This window comes from Ceratotherium simum, chromosome 13 (assembly GCF_057802395.1).
Source record: "Ceratotherium simum simum isolate JZ-2026a chromosome 13, ASM5780239v1, whole genome shotgun sequence".
Lineage (NCBI taxonomy): Eukaryota > Metazoa > Chordata > Mammalia > Perissodactyla > Rhinocerotidae > Ceratotherium > Ceratotherium simum.
This window is the reverse complement of record NC_141912.1, coordinates 49,960,270-49,982,215: the sequence shown is the minus strand read 5'-3', so window position 1 is coordinate 49,982,215 and position 21,946 is coordinate 49,960,270. Positions and strand designations below refer to the sequence as shown.

The 21,946-nt window shown below is 36.8% G+C and overlaps 1 long non-coding RNA gene across 4 annotated transcripts in view; it reads left to right on the top strand.

Annotated features, from left to right (window-relative positions):
- The window catches only part of LOC147915724 (uncharacterized), a 301,160-nt gene that overhangs the window by 176,870 nt on the left and 102,344 nt on the right, over window positions 1-21,946 (top strand). Inside the window, exon 3 of one of the 4 annotated variants that reach the window (XR_015554146.1) lies at window positions 12,779-12,841. The exons of the other annotated variants lie outside the window; for them this stretch is intronic. This is a non-coding gene — a long non-coding RNA (uncharacterized LOC147915724). Of the gene's footprint in view, window positions 1-12,778; window positions 12,842-21,946 lie in introns of those variants that run through there. 4 annotated transcript variants of the gene reach the window in all.

Below are 21,946 nucleotides of genomic sequence, written 5' to 3'. Positions count from 1 at the left end.
CACCTTGTCCAAAAGAGTCAGCATCAATGCTTTTCATACCATGCCAACTGATTCTAAGAACTTTCTACTTTATTTTCCACTGGGCAAATCTTTGCTACGTTTTGGAGGATGACAAATGTAATTTAATTCTGAAATAATCTAACAGAACCAGAGAACTACATGAATTTGGGATTGGTTCTACAAAATAAATGCCTGGTAATATGTTTAAAGGCATGCCAATAAAATACAGTTTATAAAAGATCTGGCTACAAATAAATAGATAGAAAAATATTTCAAGATTAATAGTTGATAAATGAATGAAAATCACTATTAATAAGGTACTGTTTTAGTAGAAAAAAAGAGCAAAATATGAAATAGGTGAAGTTTAAATTCAGTGGCTCCCAGTATCTCTATAACTTCAAAGTTTCCCTTTTAGTAGTACCTCAGCAAATCCACCTTCCCATAAAATTCATTATCTCTGTCTTTTACTCACAATTAAACTCTGATTTCAGAAATATAGCATATTACAAAGACCCTGAAAACTGGAATATGAAATAAGACATTAGTTCAAGACCTGGTTCTGCTTCTTACTGACTGTGTGTCCTTGGACCAGTGGTGTGCTGTTAAATGTCTAACAACTGACTCTTCAGAAAAAAAAAATTTGTAGTGTATGGTTTCCTTGATTATATAATCCTCCTATGGCCATTTTCAGGCTAGCAACGTGATGTCATTTAATGTAGAATTGAGAAGAAACGTAGACAATTGGCTGTCACACCCTGGGAGGAGCTAGCTTCATCACATTACTGCTTTAGACAGATACATCACTCTTCTAACTCTTCTCTTCTATAAAATTGAAATAATAATGTGTATCTCACAGATAGTTAGAGGATTAAATGGACAAAATATTAGTACCTCTAGATCATCAGCGAAATGTGTTAAGATTAAAGATCAATACTGAAAGCCCATTTAAATTCCTAGTCAACATTTCAGTAATGCCCAGATAGAGAAGAGATATCCATCACACTTATGAATACACAAAACTGGGAAGAATAGTTGACAGAATGGAAGATAGATCATGAACATAAAATATTTTGAAAAATTTGATTAATGGCTATACAACAATAGAAAATTTACTGGTAACGCCTACACATACATATGCATCTAAAAAAAATAAAACACATAAGCTTTAAACAGGTAAGGAAGAGCTCCTTTTAAAGAGGATCTTAGGGTTTTTGTAAGACAATTACTTTTGTATATGCAATTGATATGGTGTCAGCAAAGCTTACAAGCTCAGGCTAGATTGAGAGGCAGGCTAATTCAGTCAAGGGAGTAAGAATTCCTCTCTAATTAATGGTGGCCAGTTCACACCTGGAAAATCTGCCTTTAGTTCTAAGTGCTAAACATTAAGAATAAAACAGAAACACGCAACACATGGGGAGTAGATTGACTGTATCCAGACAAGACATATAATATTATTTGAAGGAATTACAAATATCTAACGTGGATAAATGAAGATGCAACGAAAATGTGATTGCTAACATTAAATATGTGCAAGTTCATCTTATGAATGGTTTCAAAGATAAAAACCCATGTTGAAAAGTTTCAGGAAAACAAATTTTGCCTCAGCATAAGGATTTTCTAAGGAAGAAATTATCTTCTTTGGGAAACGGGCTTCCCCAACATGATTGCTGTTCAGGTTGCAAATGAATGACCAGACAAGAAGCATGGGATTCGGGGATGAGAAGCATGGTTGTACTTTATGACATCAGCTTTCTTTCAATTTTAGGTTGTTATATTTTTGCGTTTCTATTTTTAGAGATAATTGAGAAAGAAACAATATTGTCTGAAGTCTAGCGGTAGGGGGCAACCTTGAAAACTTTCAAAGTTAATTTGTCACCATAATTTCAAAAATGTTAAGAAATTCAGCATAAAAAAATCAGTGGGCTAAACTAAGAATGTGAGCAAAAGGCTTAGCATCCCAAATGGAAGATCCCCTTGGGTGGAGGAGAAGGTAACAGCAAGGGAAGTGTTTTACAAGTGGCATTTTACAACACGGTGTGTTATCTGTTATTTTCAGTCAGCCAACAACAACAAGTTATGACATTGGATGTTAGTATGAAAGACCTCTTTTTTATATACACACACTGTGGGTCAAGTTTAAGAGCCATTACAACACATACATGCAGATCTCTGAAGAACAATGAGTGTTTGTTTATCATTTCCTGGTCCCTCATTATGAGGATTATTTTATTTATTTGTTTATTTATTTTTTTGTGAGGAAGATTAGCCCAGAGCTAACATCTGTTGCCAACCCTCCTCTTTTTGCTGAGGAAGACTGGCCCTGGGCTAACATCTGTGCCCATCGTCCTCCACTTTATATGGGATGCCACCACAACATGGCTTGACAAGTAGTGCGTCGGTGGGTGCCGGGGTTCCGAACCCTGGGCCGCCACAGCAGAGCGCGCGCACTTAACTGCTGTGCCACCGGGCTGGCCCCCTATGAGGATTATTTTAAATTTGCCCAATATATGCTTGCAGTGTGAGCAGTACATGATCTGGGGAAATATTTGTTAACTGCTGATTTTTAGTCATCCATTACATATTTCAAAGGAACTTCCTTGTTCTGTTATCATCGCTCTACCTCAGATTCATACAAGTTCTTGGCTTCTTTCCTTCCCTAAATGGACAAGACACCAGCTGGTGTTCTCAGCATGAAGCCTTGGTACCCATGGAGCAAAGACAGCTTTTTTCATTACCTTTCAATACCATATTAACTAGTTTTGGCTTAGGTCAATCTTAATTTCAATTATTGGTTTCCTGAGCAAGAGACTTTGGTAACCTACCACTAGACATGTTAAGATTTTTTATTTGCTAATCTCTTAGCCTTGGTGTCTGCCCATTGTGCTTTGCCCAAGTCCTCAACAACCATCCTGGGGTGATATGAAGATTAGTCTAAAACCACTGCAGCCACGGTCTTCTGAGAGATGCCTCAAGTGTTTTGTTATGTTATTAAGGCCCTGTGTCCCAAATCCTGGAAGTTCTAAATGTGTCTGAATGCTTCATCAGGACCTCTTTCAGACTCTGTGTTTGATGGTGTTGGAAAAGATCATCAGCATCCTTGCTGCTTGCTTACCTTGGGTGTGTAGTGAGCCTGAAAATTACAAAAAAATTATCAACCATTGGTTCCTTCTTGCCCCTAATGTGGTGTTGATGAGCCCATAGTTGAGAGGGTTTTTGTCAGTCCAAATATATACTACTGCAGTGTCTCTCTGGTTGTCCTACTTACACTGAAAAGTGGTAAACTTATGAGCAGACAGCTTTTGGCAAAAGCTAAAGACTCTTCTGCATTTTTCTGTTAGACTTGAGCTGCTAACCCCTGTTGACATTGTTTAATGTGAAGGAGTTGAGGGATCACCAAATGCGAGCACACAGACCTGAACCAAGTGAAGTACCCAAATCTTGAACTTAAATTCTACTCTTTAAAACCCTGTAAGGGGCTGGCCCTGTGGCTTAGTAGTTAAGTGCGCGTGCTCCGCTACTGGCGGCCGGGTTCGGATCCCGGGCGCCCACCGATGCACCACTTCTCCAGCCATGCTGAGGCCGCGTCCGACATACAGCAACTAGAAGGCTGTGCAACTATGACATACAACTATCTACTGGGGCTTTGGGGCAAAAAAAAGGAGGAGGATTGGCAATAGATGTTAGCTCAGAGCTGATCTTGCTCAGCAAAAAGAGGAGGATTAGCATGGATGTTAGCTCAGGGCTGATCTTCCTCACAAAAAAAATAAAATAAAAAACCACCCTGTAGGAGGCTGCAGCTTCCTTTATCTGACAAGCCAGGTTTTATCTGCTAGGTTAAACTCCCAACTCTACAGTTTCCACAGTCCTAGTGGGTGTTTTTCCAATTACTTTGGGTTTCTCTTTCTTGCCAACTTTGGAAGCTTCCTCCTGCTCCTCACTGGTATGGGTTTCATTAGTTGGAACAGGTTGGGGAGCTGTGCCCTATCTGGCAGTCATAACTTCAGCAAAGTTCTTTAGTCTCTTTTTCCATTACTTTTCTATAAAGCTTTCTGTATCAGTGACTGTACTTTCTGATTATTGGCAGCCCTATTATCTCCAGTACCCATAAATACTTGCTTGAAAGTCTTCAATATTTCATGCAGTTACCAAATCATTGCCCACTTTGATAAGGATGCTTAAAAGTTATCAGGTTTGAGTTTATATCCGCCTCAGTGTCTTTCCCTCATTCTATTCATGCCTTTGACAGAATCTCAAGGATGGGTTCAGCCAGATTTTAGACTTCTTATCCCAGCGATAAACAACATTCCCTATGATACATCTCAGAAAATGACATATATTTGTTGAATGAATGAATGGATGGATGGATGAACAACTTATGCACTTTTTTAAACTAGCATGCTCTATAGAACATTCTTTTCTCAAACTATGGTCTACAGGCCACATGCAAATTAATCCTTAGAGGTGCTTACTGAAGTATCTATAGTACCCTACAGATGACAACCTCAAAGATGGCCCCCAATAATCCCTGCCTCCTAGTATTCACACTTTTGTGTAGTTTTCCCCCACATTCTATCAGGATTGGTTACATTCAAATGAATATGGCAGAAGTGACGATAGGTCACTTCTAAGACACTATGGCTCCCATCTCTGTCACTTAGCCTCTGTCACAGATAACTCACTTCGGCAAAAGCCAGCTGCCATGTAGAAAAGCCCTATGGAAAAGCCCACATGCCAAGGAACTGAAACCTGGAAACAACTAATGAGGACTGAGGCCAACAGCCACATGAGTCAGATATATTGGAAACAGCTCCTCCTCCAGTGAAAAGCCCTAGCTGATAGCTTCGCTGTAACCTCATGAGAGACCCTAAGCCAGAACTACCCTGCCAAGTCACTCTTAGATTTCTGACCTCAGAAAGTTTGTGAAGTAATAAATGTTTGTTGTTTACACTGCTAAGTTTGGGGATAGTTTGTTATGCAGCAATAGATCACTAATACCTGTCTCACCACACATCTACTGAATCAGAATATCCAGACAGTAGGGCCTAGGAAACTTCAGTTAGTCAGCACCACAAGGTGAGGATGCCTTTGATATTGGCATTGGAGAACCATGCTGTTATTTGTATATTTTAAACTCTAAATAACTGTCGACTTCCATTCTTCACTAATTCACTGCTGACTACCTCTGATCCTTTAACAAGTAAATAGTTCCAGTTTCTACTCAATGCTTTCTATTAAAGTGCCTAAGTATCTCTTAAATTTTGTTTGTTGTAATGGTCTGGCATTATTTAATCTCATTTTTGAGAATGGAACCATATTGAGTTGGTCAGATTTACACGTTTGGAGCTTAATGTGGTTTTCAGAATGACTCCTGAAAGGAAGATTACAACTACTTGCTCTGTATCTTTAAATCTAACCACTAAAATCAAAGAAAACTCACTTTACCATAATTACTTGGATGAATAGGAAATGCTCAGATTTCTTTCTCTCCAGTCCACTTTTCTTTACTGAAGCATAGGACCCAACTCTCTAAGATCAAAGAAAATCTTTTCTTTTTTTCCCAAAGCTAGCAAGCCATTAATATCCATCTGTGTAAAGTAATCCAAATGAATATTTCAAAAGTGACTTGTATAATTAGCAGAATTTCACAACAGTGTCAGCATTCATCTGAGGACTGTCTGTAAGGGGAGTCAGAGGAGCCTGGGGTGGGAGCTGTAGGCAGCAATGACTTGGTAGAGTTGCCTTTGTTTCTCTGAATTGAGGCTGCCTTATTTCTCAATCGAACATGCCTTTTTTTCTTTATAAAACAGAAATTAGTTAGAAACTATAAAGAGTCACTTTGTAAATTTTGAGCATTTTGAGAATGAATATTATCATAATCACCTTAAGTTTATAACCACACTCTAGAAGTCAAAAGTCCTACTTTATTACCTCCTTCTCCTCACATCAGTCAGGGATCACTCATGAAAGCAGAACCAATAGGAGAATAATAAAATAAGAGATTTATTCTAGGATCCTACACTTTTGTGGAAGGCACTAGAGATGCAAGGGTCCACAAATAAAAGTTGAAAAATCTAAAAAATGTCGCTAACCAGCACTCCTCCAGCACTGGTGTGCATCCACTGTCAAAACTTGCAGCCTCAGTCAGACCACCAGGGGGAAGCCTTTGGAAATCCCACAGAAAGCTTGTGGCTCCTTGTACCTATTGCCTCTGTAAGTTCACAGCTCAGTGTCTGATGGGCCTGTGGCTGCTGTTACTCAACAAGGCCAGAAGTTGGGAAGCAAGTTGGATATGAAGTGAGGAGAGGGAAAATAAGGTGGAATCTTACAGTATTTATGCATCTGTTTGTCACCACATCTGACCGCCAAATCCTCAGAGTAATGTCAGCTGCTTCACTCCAGCCTACCTGGCATCTCAAAACTTCCCTTTCAGCCACCTTTAATCTAGACCCACACAGGAGAAGAGATTCTGGGAAACATAGTTCCCAATGTAATCAAAATGACAACAGAACAGTAAGTCCACCTCCGCACCAAAGTATGAAACCATAATGTTTATTTTGAAAATCGTGATTACGAGTAAGAACACTGGCTTTAGGGTCAAGAGACTTGGACTGTAATCTTCTCTCTTTGTTAACTAACTTCATGAATTTAGTCTTCTTACTTTCCTTCACTGGGCCTCGGTGTTCTCAGTTTTATAATAGGTGGTGGTGGGTAGGGGTGAAGTGAACCAAATAACTTTAAAATAGCTTCTATCCATGATGCTCTGTTATTTCTGATTAGACACTCTTTTTCAGTTCTTCTTGCTCTTAAATTCCATGGTTCAAAGACGCAATTCACATCTAACAGAGCTATCCTTATTTCTGAAGTACTTGCCTTCCATTAAAATTTGCTCTATTAACCCCTGTAAAAATCATCTGCCTTTAGTTATATACCTAGAAGCAAAGCTCCACTGACAGCTGTTCTCTTATATTGTGTTTTACACATATTATGGGTCCAGAATTAGTTGCCTCAAAGAATTGTGTGTGACTCAAAAGTCTAGAAGGGTATTTGCCTGGGCTATACATTATGATCATATGAGGACATTTTAAAAAATACTGATTCCTGAATTCTACCATCAGAGATTTTGACTTAATTGATCCGGAGTAAAACTCGGGCATCATCGCTTTGCTTTATTAAGCTCCCCAGGCAATTCTAATGTCCAGTCAGCATTGAGAGGTACTAAATTAGATGCTCTAATAGAAATCAAACATAAAACTCATTTTATCTGTCAATAGCTATTTATAAAAACATCCTCTTCAGACTCAAGTTATATGAGTCACATTTGTATAACTGGAGGTCTGAGATTCTTAGGAGAGAATGTTCTTTCCAGCTAGCTAAATCGGTGGGTCTACTTGTGCCTGCTTTCCGTATTGTAACACAGCTGAATAGAATTCTTTAACAAGAGATTTCATACACGATAGAATTGAGAGGACCCAAATCAACACTATGAGTAAATCATGTATTCGTTTTTACACAATGGAATTGAGAGGACCCAAATCATCACTATGAGAAAATCGTGTATTCATTTTTTAAGCAGTAGAAATACAATTGTTGGATTCTTACCTCTGCCTTCTGTTAGTTCTGTTGCTGCTATTTTTTTGTCTTCAGCTTATTTTTGTGTTATTATATTTGCACACTCATGCCTTGGATAACACTATCGAGTGGGAAGCTCTTAATTCTTTTGTACTCTGTCGGAAGTACACAATGATAATCTGCAGAGGGTTCAGTATTGAGAAGCTATGCTAACCTAGGCAACATTTTCTGCACTTCCTCTTTAGCCTCCACTGTCCATCAAGACAGAGCTCATGCCTCGCAATATCTTAGTTAATCGTAGCCACAAGGATCTTAACCATTAGGCTATATCTTGTTTCTAGCCCCACTGGCCTTCTTGGTTCAAGTGACCAAAACTTCAGTAACTAGTCTAGCCTTCACTCAGGTTTTAATAATTCTTCTAGTCTTCACTGTCTGAATGCATGAGGAGGATATTAATCTCGAGAACATAAGCTTGAGGAGAAAGAAGTAATTTCTTGGTATATGGTTAGATGTACTCTGAGAAATAACAAGCTCATTTTTATTCTGTATCTTTTTTTTCCTTGGCTCTATGTTTTAAATTCTGTCTTCTCTCATAGTGATGGGGCAAAAATAAAATATGCAAAACCTTCTGGCATTCAAATTGCACTGTTCATGTATGGAAAACTTTTTTAGTCCTTACAAGTATATTTCTATTTAACTAAATAATTAGATGGCAGTTTACCTAATTACTCTTAAAGTAATTGAGCCTGAGTTATGAAAAGATGACCAAATATATTGCCCCCTGCATGTGTCACAACTTTGCTTGCAACAGTAAAGATGGATATCACAGCAAAAGTATCTCTTCAGTCTACCCTTTTTGGGACTCACATCAAGTGGGCTCGTCTGGTCAGTACCTCCGATTCTGTTTTATTTATTTATTTATTTTTGTTTATTGTGGTAACATTGTATAAATTTCAGGTGTAGGTCATTATACTTCTATTTCTGCGTGGATTACATCATGTTCTCATGTTCGCCACCCAAATACTAATTACAATCCATCACCACACACATGTGCCTAATTATCCCTTTTGCCCCACCCCCCACCTCCCCCTGGTAACCACCAATCCAATCTCTGATTCTGTTTTAAATCTGACTCTTTTTATCTGGCCAATAAACCAGCCCATCAGAAACATTTGGCAAAGTGAAAGTAATTATAATAACTCAATAACAACTGAGATACTTATGATCTGTCAAGCATGGGTCCACGAACTTGATACATGTTACATAATTTTATCTTTAAAGCAATTCGCTGATGTGAATGCTCTCATTATTCACTTTTTACAGATTGAGGAAATGATCCAAGACGCATTAGAAAGTGATGTAGCTACAATGTAAATCTGGAAAGACTGCATGCAATGTCCAAGTTCTTAATCAATTCATGCCACCATTACTCCTTCCATCCATCCATTCAACCACTCATATTCATCATCTGTAAAAAGATGTGCTGCCCCAGAAGTAATGGTATGCAGTCTACTGAAATGTGCTGGTTGTTCTCTATTTGCTCTTCCAGAGCCATTAGTTATCTTTCTCTGCTCCACTGTATGCCATAGGAGGTCAAAACCTGCAATTTATATCACCTAGGTTCCCTTGCTGGATAGTTGTCTCAGATTTAGCCGATTAACAGTTCTAGCAGGAGACGAGACAATAGAGGAGAGGAAGTCCTAGGTGTTTTTCCCTCCATCCCTATTTTGATGCTTTGTCTCTGGGCATAGTTGTATTCTTCCATGACTACTGCTTTTGCCTAGTGGCCTCCTTCTCCACAGTTCCAATTCTCAACTGCTATCTGTTGGCTCGTGGACTTGTGCAGTTTAGTCTAAACTGTGTTATTTAAAAATTGCCAACATTTTTAAATTGGGTAATTTGATACAAAAAATTAGAATTCTCGCTTCTCTTGAAAAATAGAAGTTCTGGCAATACAAAGTGCCATATTACCATAAGGTGAAAAGCAGCTGGGGCTGATTTGAAGCCATGTTCTTTCCTTCTGTTCTACTTACCTTGTCACCTGCCTTCAACTGTACTCATTTGAGATCGCCACTCCTCCTCTTGTTGAAGTAGCTACTTGAATTGTTGGATTGGCTACTTGAATTGTACAACCAGATCAACCATTGTTTTTTTCTAACTTTAGGAAACAGAATGAAAGAATGTTGAAGTTGGCAGAAAGGAATATGGGTTAGAGACCATGAAGTTCCCCAGAGGGGGAGGAAAAAGCCTTCCTTCTTGTGTTTCTAGTTCCCAGTTTCAATTCATCCAGATACCAAATCGAACCTGAGTAGTCCAATGAAAAACAGGATTTCAGAACCAGAAGGGATTCAGCATCCTTTAGAAGGGAGTTTGCTTCTCATTATTGGAGTGAAATGTTGGGTTTAGAGAGTGCAAATTTAGGACAAAACCATGAGTGTAGAATCATGGTTTTCTAAATTGTATAAACACAAGCCTAAAATTTAAACATTTACAAATATTCCTTCAGAGATAAATAAGGATTTTTTTTTCTGAGTACTGGAATTTGCTAGATTAGTTATTTACTGTAGTACTTCAAAGTCTAACACTTAATAGATTCTTAATTGCATTTTGTACAGCTAGTTCCCAGGCTATGTAGCTTTCTGTTAGTTTTTTCATCAACTTGTACTTCCTGGTTTTTCTTGCTAAGTAAATGGCAGGAATATTCATCTTCTTTATAAGGTTATAGCATGGATTTCAATTATGTAAAAGAAAGAAAATTAAAAAAAAGTCTGGAAAATGTTATTTTGCAATCAGAGATAGGATACCAGTTACTACAAGACAAGCTTATTCATATTTTTGCATTTAACATTTTCCTGAAATAACGTATTTCAAGATTCTTACCAATATGTTCATTTTAAATATGTTTTTTATGGGGGAAAAAAATAGGGAGGAGGGAGAGAGTATAAAAGTTGCTTCACTTTTATTTGTTTCCTTCCAAATGCTGTAGAATTTGGAGATATTCTAAATTCTCATAATCCTTTAAAATGCAAATTCATTTTACATTTTTCATTTTTGGGAGATCTTTTCTAATCTAGTGGCTTTTAATGAAATAAGCATCAAATAGCAGACTTGGGTGTTGATTTGTTTTGATTAGGATATTCTTCCCACTACAACTTCTCACTGCTTTTCATTTCATGATTAACATTTGCTAATGATACAAATGACTCCTGTCTAACATTTGAAATCCCAGAGCTGATAGGCAAGGGAAAGGAAATGAATGACATGTGAGTAAGCCAGAGTAGGCTAAATAATTTGCCATAGATATGATAAAGGAAAAATTTTGCTTTATTCTTAGCTGCCTCTCAGTTCTTTAGAGAAGAGCAAATATTACGTGAACACCACCATGAAATGGAATGAGATGTGATGACTGGAGCCCTAGCAGAAGAACTGTGTGAAATAAACTGTATGACCAGAGACCTTAAAAATAAGAGTGAAACTGACATGGCCGTTTGGTAGCTGATCACTGGTGACTGTGTCTCGTCATTACATTTGTCTTCTATCATTATCATTATTATTATTGTTATCATATAATCATCATTAATCTATTAGTGTAATTTCTCTGTTCAAGAAAATTAATGTCAGAAACCAGAATGCCTTGCTTAATTTGTACCCAAGCTAGTGCCAGTCAATATTCACGAATTCCCAGTGCCCTGTCAATGCACTTCAACCCTTCCTTGTTGAGTCTTTCTTAATTGACTCCATTGAAGCAAATCCAATTTCTGCTCTCAGTCCTTATACACATATGTGAAGACTGCTAAATTTAAATTATTTCTGCTCAATTTTGTGCTGTCAACTCTTGACACACCAGACAGAATGAGATCACCTGGATTTGCTTTATATCTTATTTTGAGATCATTTAATTAGAATGATTCTGTGCCACTGTTTCAGGGTAGTATTAAAGTGATATCCTAGAGGTGAAAAACAAATACATTATTCGACTCCATCATCCAATCTCTCTGAAACCACCTTCTTTGCTTTGTCTGCCTGATTTGATTTATATATGAGATATAAGTGTCAATAACTTGTTTTTGATGGGTGCAATACTGCCAAGAAAATGGATATAGTTGAACATTAGGCTATAAAGAGGGGCATGAAATATAATTCAGATGGGCTTCATGACACTTGTCCCTCATATGACACACATTCTTTTCATTTCCAATTTCACCGGAACAAGCAGAAAGAATGTTTTCCAATCTGTCCCACCTCATAAAAATAGACCTGTGTTTAATTCTTCAGGACCTAAAATTATCCTTTGGATGTTGTCAACCAATCATCCAAGGAAAACGTTCCTAGCCAAAGTAATAGAAATCTGCTAGGTATTGAGATGGCTAAAATGTTACTGTTACCTTGTTTTAATGATTGCACAAAATATTAGAGAAAACCAAATGTGATGATAATAGAGAGATAGCCTGGCACCTCTATCTCTTTTTTATTAAATTGTGCCATTTTCTCAGTAATATACTGCAGTTTGCAAATGTAACATTTTTTAATAGGAGGAGACCTAATCACAGACCCTGATTTTTCTTTTTTACTATAGTAAAGGAACTCTGTTTGTCAAAGCCTAAAGCCTCATTTAGTTGTAACCAAAGATCTTACATGAAAGATGTTAGTTTTATTTCTCATTATAGTTGATGATAGATCATCGAAGCTCCAATTAAAACCTTCTTCTGGCTTTCTTGATCAGCAAGTTGGATCATAAAGGTTATATCTCTAAAGCACAGCAGCTTGATAGCAAGTCAGCTGTCTAAATTTCAGGCATTTGGACATTTTCTAGAAGAATCTATTGATCATGTTGCATTAAGTTTGTTATAAATAAACTAAATGTCTTTATAGAAATTAGAGTATACTCTTCAAAAACTTGAGCATTGAGTCAAGAATGATTTTTAGTTCAAGTTTACTGGGAAAAAAATTACATGTCATCTATTTCCTTGAAAATCCTGTTGGATAGATAATAAAATTTATAATTTCTCTGTCCTAGGCTTTGGAAAAGCTGAACCTGCATCATCTCATGTATATTCTACATATACTAGCTAATAAATATATAATTCCAAATTTGCAACAAAGCAAATAAATAATGTAATATGAAGCATATTCTTTTGAATATGAAGCTTACTCAGAGAGGTGAGTTACTTTAAGTTTATGTTAAAATCTCTACCTTTTGCTTCTTCAGCTCATGAGTGACTTCTGGGAAGCTGCACACTCTGGATAAGTGTCTGTGGACCACATGTGTGACTCTGTGTGATCAGAGAACCTCATTTGATGGGGAAATCATTGGGCTGAAAATCAACTACCACCAACATTAAGAGGATTGTTAACCAATGACTAATGTCAATTAAGCCACTGTGATTGATGATGATTTTTTTTAATATTATGTTTTAATTAGAAGAAATTATTTGAATCACACTTCTCTTCCTTTTAAACTGTTCAACCGTCAACATGGTAAACACAGAGCAGAAATGAATATTTATATAAATTTTGTTCTTGCATAAACATAGTAGCCGCTGAGAGCAGGAATGTTTTAGAATAGGATATTTTCTGACAGGTATTTGGGTTGATTGCCTCTATCAACAGGTTAATCAATTAACTCTGGCTATTGAAGATGACCACTTGCAACAGCTAGGCGGTGAATTTGTGTCTCCCTAAAGGAGACTCTTCATAGTTTATTTTTCCCCCCATATCACTCCTCTTCTAATGGCAGCTTAACTGATGCGAAACATAAATAGTTTCTTTATCTATATTCTCAGAGACTCTTTGAACAAATAGATAACACCACAGTGAGGAATCCTTAGTTCTGCCAGGCTGGAAGCCTGATGCACACAAAGAAAATTTCTTTCCACAAAGTCTTAGAAACCTTAGCAGACAATAAAGGATTAATACGAAGAGGAGTGGAGGGAATAAGAGGTTACTGATATTTCTCAAGCATCTACAATGTAACAGACACTGTATTAGAAGATTTATGGATACTGCCTTATATAATTTTCAGCAGAATCATATGAGTTAATTTTTACTGGTTGATTTTGCAAATAAGTAAAATGAAGCTTAGAGAGGCTAAATAATTTTCTCAAGGCAATATAATATGTAGCCGAAATTTCTCTGACTCCAGTCACAAGAGCAGAGTCCATGAATTTTTCCCTTATACCATGCCGTCATGAAATTTATGAAGATATATGTGCTTCTTGAACTGTAGTGTGAGGAAAATACAAACCACTACACTCTATAAATATGTAAGATAATTCACCTTATCAGACCAGTGTGAATGCTTTTTGTACCAGACACCTCCTCACTGTACCCATTTCCTTCATTTCTCTTAGAGTTCAGTGTCCTTCTCATTTGAATACATTGCTTTAAATGTGTTTGTGTTAATATTCACTAATGTTTTTCTTTTTTCCACTTTCTGTCTTTTGTTTACCTACTTTTTGGCTCTTGTTAACAATCCCTACAGGACACTAAAGATTAGGAATATAGGATAGTGTTATTTAACGCTGGGAAAAGGGATTGGGGATTGAAAACAATACCCTCATTAATGGATTGATTTTGTCTGTAGATTCCTAATTCTCGGGCAAATTTGAATTTAGGGTTGGATTCCTTTGGGGTTCATCACCATACATGCCATCTATATGTTCTAAAATTTAGCCTGTGTAGTCATGCTTATAAGCTTCACAGTTTTTGCAAGTCTAACAGTAGATTGTCTTGGTCCCTAAGGCACATTAAAATTGAAATGGAACTTTTCTCAAAATGCGTTTTTTTGTAGTGACATAAGAAATCAACAACGGTTGCATAAGAGTTCCTCAAATTGCAGCTTGAGTTTGCTGTCTCCCTCACAAAAAAAACCTTAGATAATTGGTTCCTGAGTTCCTGACCTACTTGTGCTGTGAGCAGTCAGATGAAGCACCACTCTGTATCTGTAAGTGAGAATGCTTCACTGTCTGATTTCTCTTGTTGAAAGGGCAGCTAGAGAAGCATTCTTTGTGATTCAAGGATTTGAACAATCACTGTTAGATTGAGAAAGTACCACGTGTTAACACAAAAGCAAGTGTAGATATGGTACATAAGTAACTACAAAACTTTTAATATCAGTAATTGTGGTAATGTTGGAAGAGTTTGTTGTCAATACCATTTATATGCTAAATGCGTTATTAGCAGATAGATCTACTGGAACATTGACAGGAGTTTCATGTGAGTGCTGAGACTCTCAAAGGCCAAATCAGACTCTACATAATTACAAATATCTCTCGCCTATTGCCTTATTAACTTCATGATGAACAGTGCCATGTATTACCTGGAAATCGATTTTTTAGAATTCAGAGAGAGAGAGAGAGAGAGAGAGGTGGAGACGTCTACCTCTTCTTTTCTCTTATTTCTCCAGCAATCACCTTTCAAAAAGAAGGCAGAAAGGAAGAGGAGGAGGAGGAGAAAGAGGAGAAAACATTTAGTCTCCATAATTTAAAAAAGTACACAACTCATCCAGGAATTGCAAAATTGCATAAGACTAGGAATCAATCATTTTGAAAGTGTGTGTTATAGATGTTCTTTACTCGGGCTTTAAGTCTAGTGACTAAAAGGGGCTTTTTTTTCCCCTTCTTGTTCTAGAGAATATTTCAGAATCCAATCTGAAAAAAAAAATGAACACGTGTCTTGCATGAGCTTTCTAAATCATCTGCTAGGTATGAATTGATCCATTTGCCTTTATTGTGAGGTACCAGACTCAATTCACGACTGGGACAAGGGGAGAGAGGGAAAACACAATGAAGTAATGGCCCGTTACTTATGCTATCAGGCCCCTAATCAAAAGAAATCATGGAAACTGAGGGTAGAGAAGTAATACATTTTCAATAAATAAGAACAGTTGCTTTGATGTGACATAGGAAGCGGGGACAAACTATGGCTTTTTTAACATATAATAGGTGTGAAAAATGTACAGTTCTGCGTTTTTAATGTAATAATAATTCAAGAATAGGAAGAAAACTTAGCATTTATTTTGTCTAAAGTCAATAAATGAATACACTTCAGAGTATCACAATAATTTCTGGGTGAAATCCTCCTGCTATATGTAAATTTCAACCAAATAAGACAACCTTTAACTTTTAGTTGAATTTGATTGTTATAAAGTTCCTTTTGTAGTGAGCTAAACTTTTGCCTTTCTGTGATTTTTGTCTGTTGCCTGTTCGCTAGATGCACAGAACAAATATAGGCCCTTTATATCTTGCAGTCCCCTAGTCTCTGAAGATATATGACATTCTTCTTGAATTGTGCCTAAGGTTCAAGGGTGCAGGTGCCACTGGGGATTATTTGTAATATATCAGGCTACTGACAAACTAGAAATATATTTTATATCTGCTGCTAATATATAGGCTATTTTACATTTCTATTTTGAGATGTTTTGAGACTGATGATCAAATGTCCTGGCCATTTTCATGTTGATCTAAAACTGGGGACATGATTTAATTGATTTATGGTACAAGGAGTTAAACACATATTTGAGAAAAAGTTTAAAATATTTCGTATTTTTGGAACATGGAATAACCTTTATCTAGAGATTGAATTGCCATGTTCATCTTAATTGATGCAAATAGAATCAGAGTTTCAATAGCCACTGTGCCTCTAAAGGTTATATTCTTTTAATTAAAATCAAGCAATTAATTCTAACTGTTTCCCTATATTTTTCTGGAAGCATTTCCCTTCTTTACCTAAAGCCTTATATTTCTTCCCATTCTATTTTTTAGCATGTGAAATAATGAAAACTTATGCTTTGCTTCATCCTGGAATTAATTGCCCCTCTTTTTAGAAGACATGAATCTAATGTAGCTCTTTGGGATTTTATGGTTTTCTAATGCATGTCTACTTGTGATATGTAATGTTAGAACAAATCAAGTGTTTGTTATAATTTTGACACCTTATATCCCATGCTGCCGAGTTGTATGACTAAGAAATTAGCAATAACCAAGTCTTTTTTTTTTTTTTTTGTGAGGAAGATCAGCCCTGAGCTAACATCCGTGCTAATCTTACTCTTTTTTGCTGAGGAAGACTGGCTCTGAGCTAACATCTATTGCCAATCCTCTTCCTTTGTTTTCCCCCAAAGCCCCAGTAGATAGTTGTATGTCATAGATGCACAGCCTTCTAGTTGCTGTATGTGGGACGCGGCCTCAGCATGGCTGGAGAAGCGGTGCGTTGGTGCGCGCCCGGGATCCAAACCCAGGCCACCAGTAGCGGAGTGCAGGCAGTTAACCGCTAAGCCACGGGGCCGGCCCCCAATAATTATTCTAATATAAATTTATATTTTACAGTAGTTAAATATAAAGATGATAAAACCTAAAAATCTTACCCAAAATTTTACTTTTTCTGCACTAAAAAATAGAACCAAGCTAAAATTCAAATTCAAGTTGACTTATTACTGAAATGACTTCTTGTATGTTTTTTTTCCTGAATTTAATTGACAATACTCAAAGTACTATTGAAAATGACTGATTTAACATGCTGGGTTACTTTCCTTTTGTTATTACTTCACTGTCTCCTCCCTCTCTTTTTTCATGCTCAAAAAAGTATTAAAAATATTACTCATTAATGCTTTTATTCATTCCTTTAGTTATGCGTTCATGTCAACACTCACTAAGTACCTACTGCATGCTAGGCATTAGATGAATGAGCATCTTCCCTGCCCCTAAAGAGCTACCAACTCATTCTCCTGTAGCATGTATAGACAGGAGCCGGGCCTGAGTCACTGCTTCTGCGAGCCAAGATTTGCTTTAGAACAGTGCTTCTCAAATTGTAATGTGTTCATGAATCCTGGGGAGGGGGAGTGGAGTGGAGAGGGGGGTATCTAATTAACATTCAAATTCTGGTTCAGTAGGTCTGGGGTAGGGACTGAGATTTTGTGTTTCTAATAAACTCTCAGATGATACAGATGCTCTTGGTCTGGGGAACATCCTTTGAGGAGCAGGGCATTAGACTCCAGAATAGATCTGGTTCCTTTGAATTGATTTGTCTGTCCCTGTAGAATCAAGACATTTGCTTTTGTAAATAAAGATAATTTTGACAAGACCTACATACATATATTATAATTTTGCAATTATAAATGTATCATCATTGCTTTTATGGTACTCATCACATGGTAATATCATTAATTGCCAGTGTCTCCTTTGCTGTATTTAATTTCGTTGAGAATTGACACTAAATAATATTTAGTTTGGGTTTCTAACATCTATCATGATGTTTACTGCTTTGATGAATTATTTGATGAATAAATGTAGGAACGGGTAACACTGTCAGAGTAACACCTATTCTTACCTTCTACTTCTCTCCCCTTACTCCCTAAGGGTCAGAAAGAGCCTTGTCTTGGCACATTGCTATTAGATTTGTTTTTCCAGTCTGGTCTAAATTCAGCTGGCCTTCCCAAAGAGTGAAATGTTCAAAATTGAGCTAGCCAGTGTGGGTTTTGAAGTGAGGTGAAGGGACTGTCAATATTTTGAGAAAGGGACAAAAGAAAACAGTAAGTATTGTGTACCAGGTGAGATAATCTTGGAAATGAAAGAAGCTTTGGAATTACCAAGTGTCTGGAGTGGGGTGGCTGGAAGCAAAGCCCAGAGACAATGGCACTTGGGCCAGGTAAGATGGTGTTTGTCCAGAGATAGTCCCCTGGGGAAACAGTACAGTGGGGAGGCTACCATCTATGCCTATAGGGAGGGATCTGACCCCTGCCCTATTTTCCAGTCCCGAATTGTAGTGTTATCAGTGGTACGGAAGCTAGCAAGGTGGGAGCTATGGGAAGTAGGTGGGTGCGGGTATAGGTTTCCAACTGACCCGTGAATGTTCAGAGCCCCAGAAAGATCCCCTCACCAACCAGCTGATGGCCTTATAACTTTCCTGTGAGAGTTTACAAAAGCAGTCCAGCAATCATTTCAACTTCATAATAATAATAGTAATAATAGTAAACACTTATATAATGCTTCAGTGAATGGATAGAAGTGTTGGACTATGGAAGTATATATAAGTATATATATATAATACCTATATGCTATATATAATAGCAACATGTCAGAATTATTGCTTTACAGTTAATATAATACTGTATTTTTTATTTTAGAATGTCATGATAATATTAGTAGTTACACTTAGAGCTTACTAGGTGCCGGAGGTTTTTCTTAGTGTTTTACATATATTAACGAATCTAATCCCTTTGAGAGAGGTACTATTATCACTGTTTCATAGATAAGGCAGTAAAGGCACAGCATGTTTGAGTAATTTGCTCAAGGTTACATAACATTAAGTGGTGGAGCTGGGTTTTGGACCTAGGCAGCTTTGGTTCTAGGGTCTGAGCTTTTAACTACTACATACTACTGTCCATCACATAAATGATTGTTTCTCATTAACTTTGAATGTGAGAGATATACAACTAAAATTGATTTATTTAAATAGAATTGATAATACAGTTCTCACTGTATTAGGGTAAATAAATAGGAGTTGAGAAGTTCGGGTCCACAGGATCAAGGGTTTATATCTCTAGAAGACAGCCCAAGCAGGGCTATATTCCATTCCTTTGTGCCTAGTGGTATATTATGCATGCTAAGTGTAAAATAGTTGCTGAGAAATGCCAAAAAAATGCATATCTATATTTACGCAATACATTCCATGATGATTCTCTTAATATTCCTAAGGGTAAGATGGGAAACGTGAGCAATTTACTAATCCATAACTAATTGAACAACTATCCAAAGAGTACCTGGTAATGGATTTATGCCAAGCTCTATGGAGATCTCTGGAATTAGGATTCTCCACTTGGCTCTCTTTTGTTCAACCGTTTGATCAATGGTTAGAATAATGAAAGAAGAAATGCTTAGCACTTTTGAAGGTAATGCAAAGCTAGAAAGTGAGGCTATTAGTTTAGATAATAATTGTGTGCCTGAAAAAAGATCTTTCCAGGTTGGCACTATGGGCTAAAACTAATAAAATGAAAATTTACTGGGTTATTGTAAACTCTTGTTTATTGCACATTTACAGGATAAGGAAATTTACAGCAAAATTCCTGTGGTTTTATTTGACTACCTGCTCAATACGAGCCAATATGGTGTTAACAGACACTTAAAAAAGTTAATGAATTCTTAAACGGCATTAATAGAGGTAGAGAGCCAAGTTCAGGGGTGGTAGTAGTTTCACTATAATCTGAACTGCTCAGGCCGTGTCTTGAATATTATGTTCAGTTCTATAGGTTGGGTTTAAGAGTTGCTGAAAAGGTGGATTACACCTGGAGGGTGACTAGAATGTTGAAGAGATTGGAAACCACAGTGTTTAAGAAATTGGGCACATCTAACCTGGAGAAGAAAATGATCAGGCCTTGTGAAAGTTCACATTTTAAAATGCTTTCTTTTTCTTGAAGAGAGATGATAATTTGGTATAATTTTACAGAGAAGTAAATCTGATAGGTTGGAAGTTAAAGGATTAGGTACATTCTTACAGTTATGGCTAAGAAAATGTGGAATAAGTCACCTTGAAAATAATGTGGGGTTTGGGGCAGGCCCTGTGGCGTGGCAGTTAAGTTCGCGCGCTCTGCTGCTGGCAGCCCGGGCCTGGATCCTGGGTGAGCACTGATGCACCACTTGTCAGGCCATGCTGTGGTGGCATCCCATATAAAGTAGAGGAAGATGGGCATGGATGTTATCTCAGGGCCAGTCTTCCTCAGCAAAAAGAGGAGGATTGACATGGATGTTAGCTCAGGGCTGATCTTCCTCACAGAAAAAGAAAATAATGTGGGGTGGAGCAGAGTAAGTGATTATTTCATATAAATTGTTTTTCAAAATAGGAGTTTTTATTGTAAATGTAATAATGCTCAACCCCAAATTGTCAAACAATTTGTAAGGTATCAACTAAAAATTAAGTTTCTTCCCCCTCAGAATCCCTGTCCCATTAATCACCACGTGGCAGACATAACCACTGTTAACTCTTTCTTGCACATTTTCCTAGAAAATGTCTACATTTATAAAAGATCACACAAAGAAGAATATACAGATATAAGTATACAAGTTCCTTTTTTTTTTTTTTTTTTTTGCTGAGGAAGATTGGCCCTGGGCTGACAGCCATGCCCATCTTCCTCTACTTTATATGGAACGCCACCACAGCAGGGCTTGTGAAGTGGTGTGTAGGTCCATGCCAGGGTCCGAAACTGTGAACCCCAGGCCACCAAAGCAGAGTGCACAAACTGAACCGCTATGCCACCAGGCCAGCCCCTACAAGTTCTTTTTTAACACTAAAAGGATCATACTACACATGGTTTCTCTGGAGCTTATATTTTGCATATATGTTTTCATATCAGAGAAATGAGACCTATCTTACTCTTTTATTAGGATTTCTTCATTACCCATAAACCTCTGAGTGTTTTTATCTTATGTCACAGTGATTATAAGCTTGACTATAGTAATCAACCTTGAACATATATCATTCACTTCTTTAGTCCTGATTGTTAGAAGCAGAGCTGCTAGGTGTGAGTGTTGTAAGACTTTTGAAATATTTTATGAAATTAATCTCAACAAAGATTGTAAAATTAGACTTCTACCAGCAGTGTATAAATAATTTCATAACTCTCCACCTGACCAACATTCAGTCTTATCATTATTTTTGTGGTTTCCAATCTGATGGATGAAATAGAGCATTTTGTTTTGATTTCTATTAATAGTGAAGTTAAACATTATTTAGTTCATTTATTACTCATTTGTATTTGTTCTTTTGTGAATTCCTGTTCATGTCCTTTGTCCATTTTTCTAATGGACCATTCTATTCAAAACTTTGAATGGAATTTCTTGAAATATTAAGAATTCTAACTCTTTTATAAATGTTGCAAATAGTTTTTCTCTTCTAATATTTGACTTTTAATTTATAGGTAGTTGTCATAATAGTGGCCTCCATTCTCTATTATATATTGGTTTTGATTACTAGCAAAAAAAGGAGGAAAAGTCAAAAATAATATTCCATTAAAGAAGCCAACTGATTAAGGAAGCCGTAGTCCTCCTTGGTGTCTCAATAATACCTACTCTTTCTTAGGTATCGAAATATATGAAGGAAATGAAAAGTAACGTCTCATAAAAAAATAATGATTCCAATTTTTAAATATATTTAATAAAAGGAAATTCAATAAAATTCCTTGAAAATTATTCTAGATATGAAGGAGATCTTTACAGAAAGTAATTTTGTAAGTTACCTTTAAAAATTAAAAAACAATTGTCATTCCTTCATTCATTAAAAGTCAACTTGAGATTTATTTTAAAATCATAGCTTGAACCATATATACAAAAAGTGAGTTGTTATTTTTTTAGTTTAAACGTTATGCCAGTAATGATGTGTGTGCATAAGT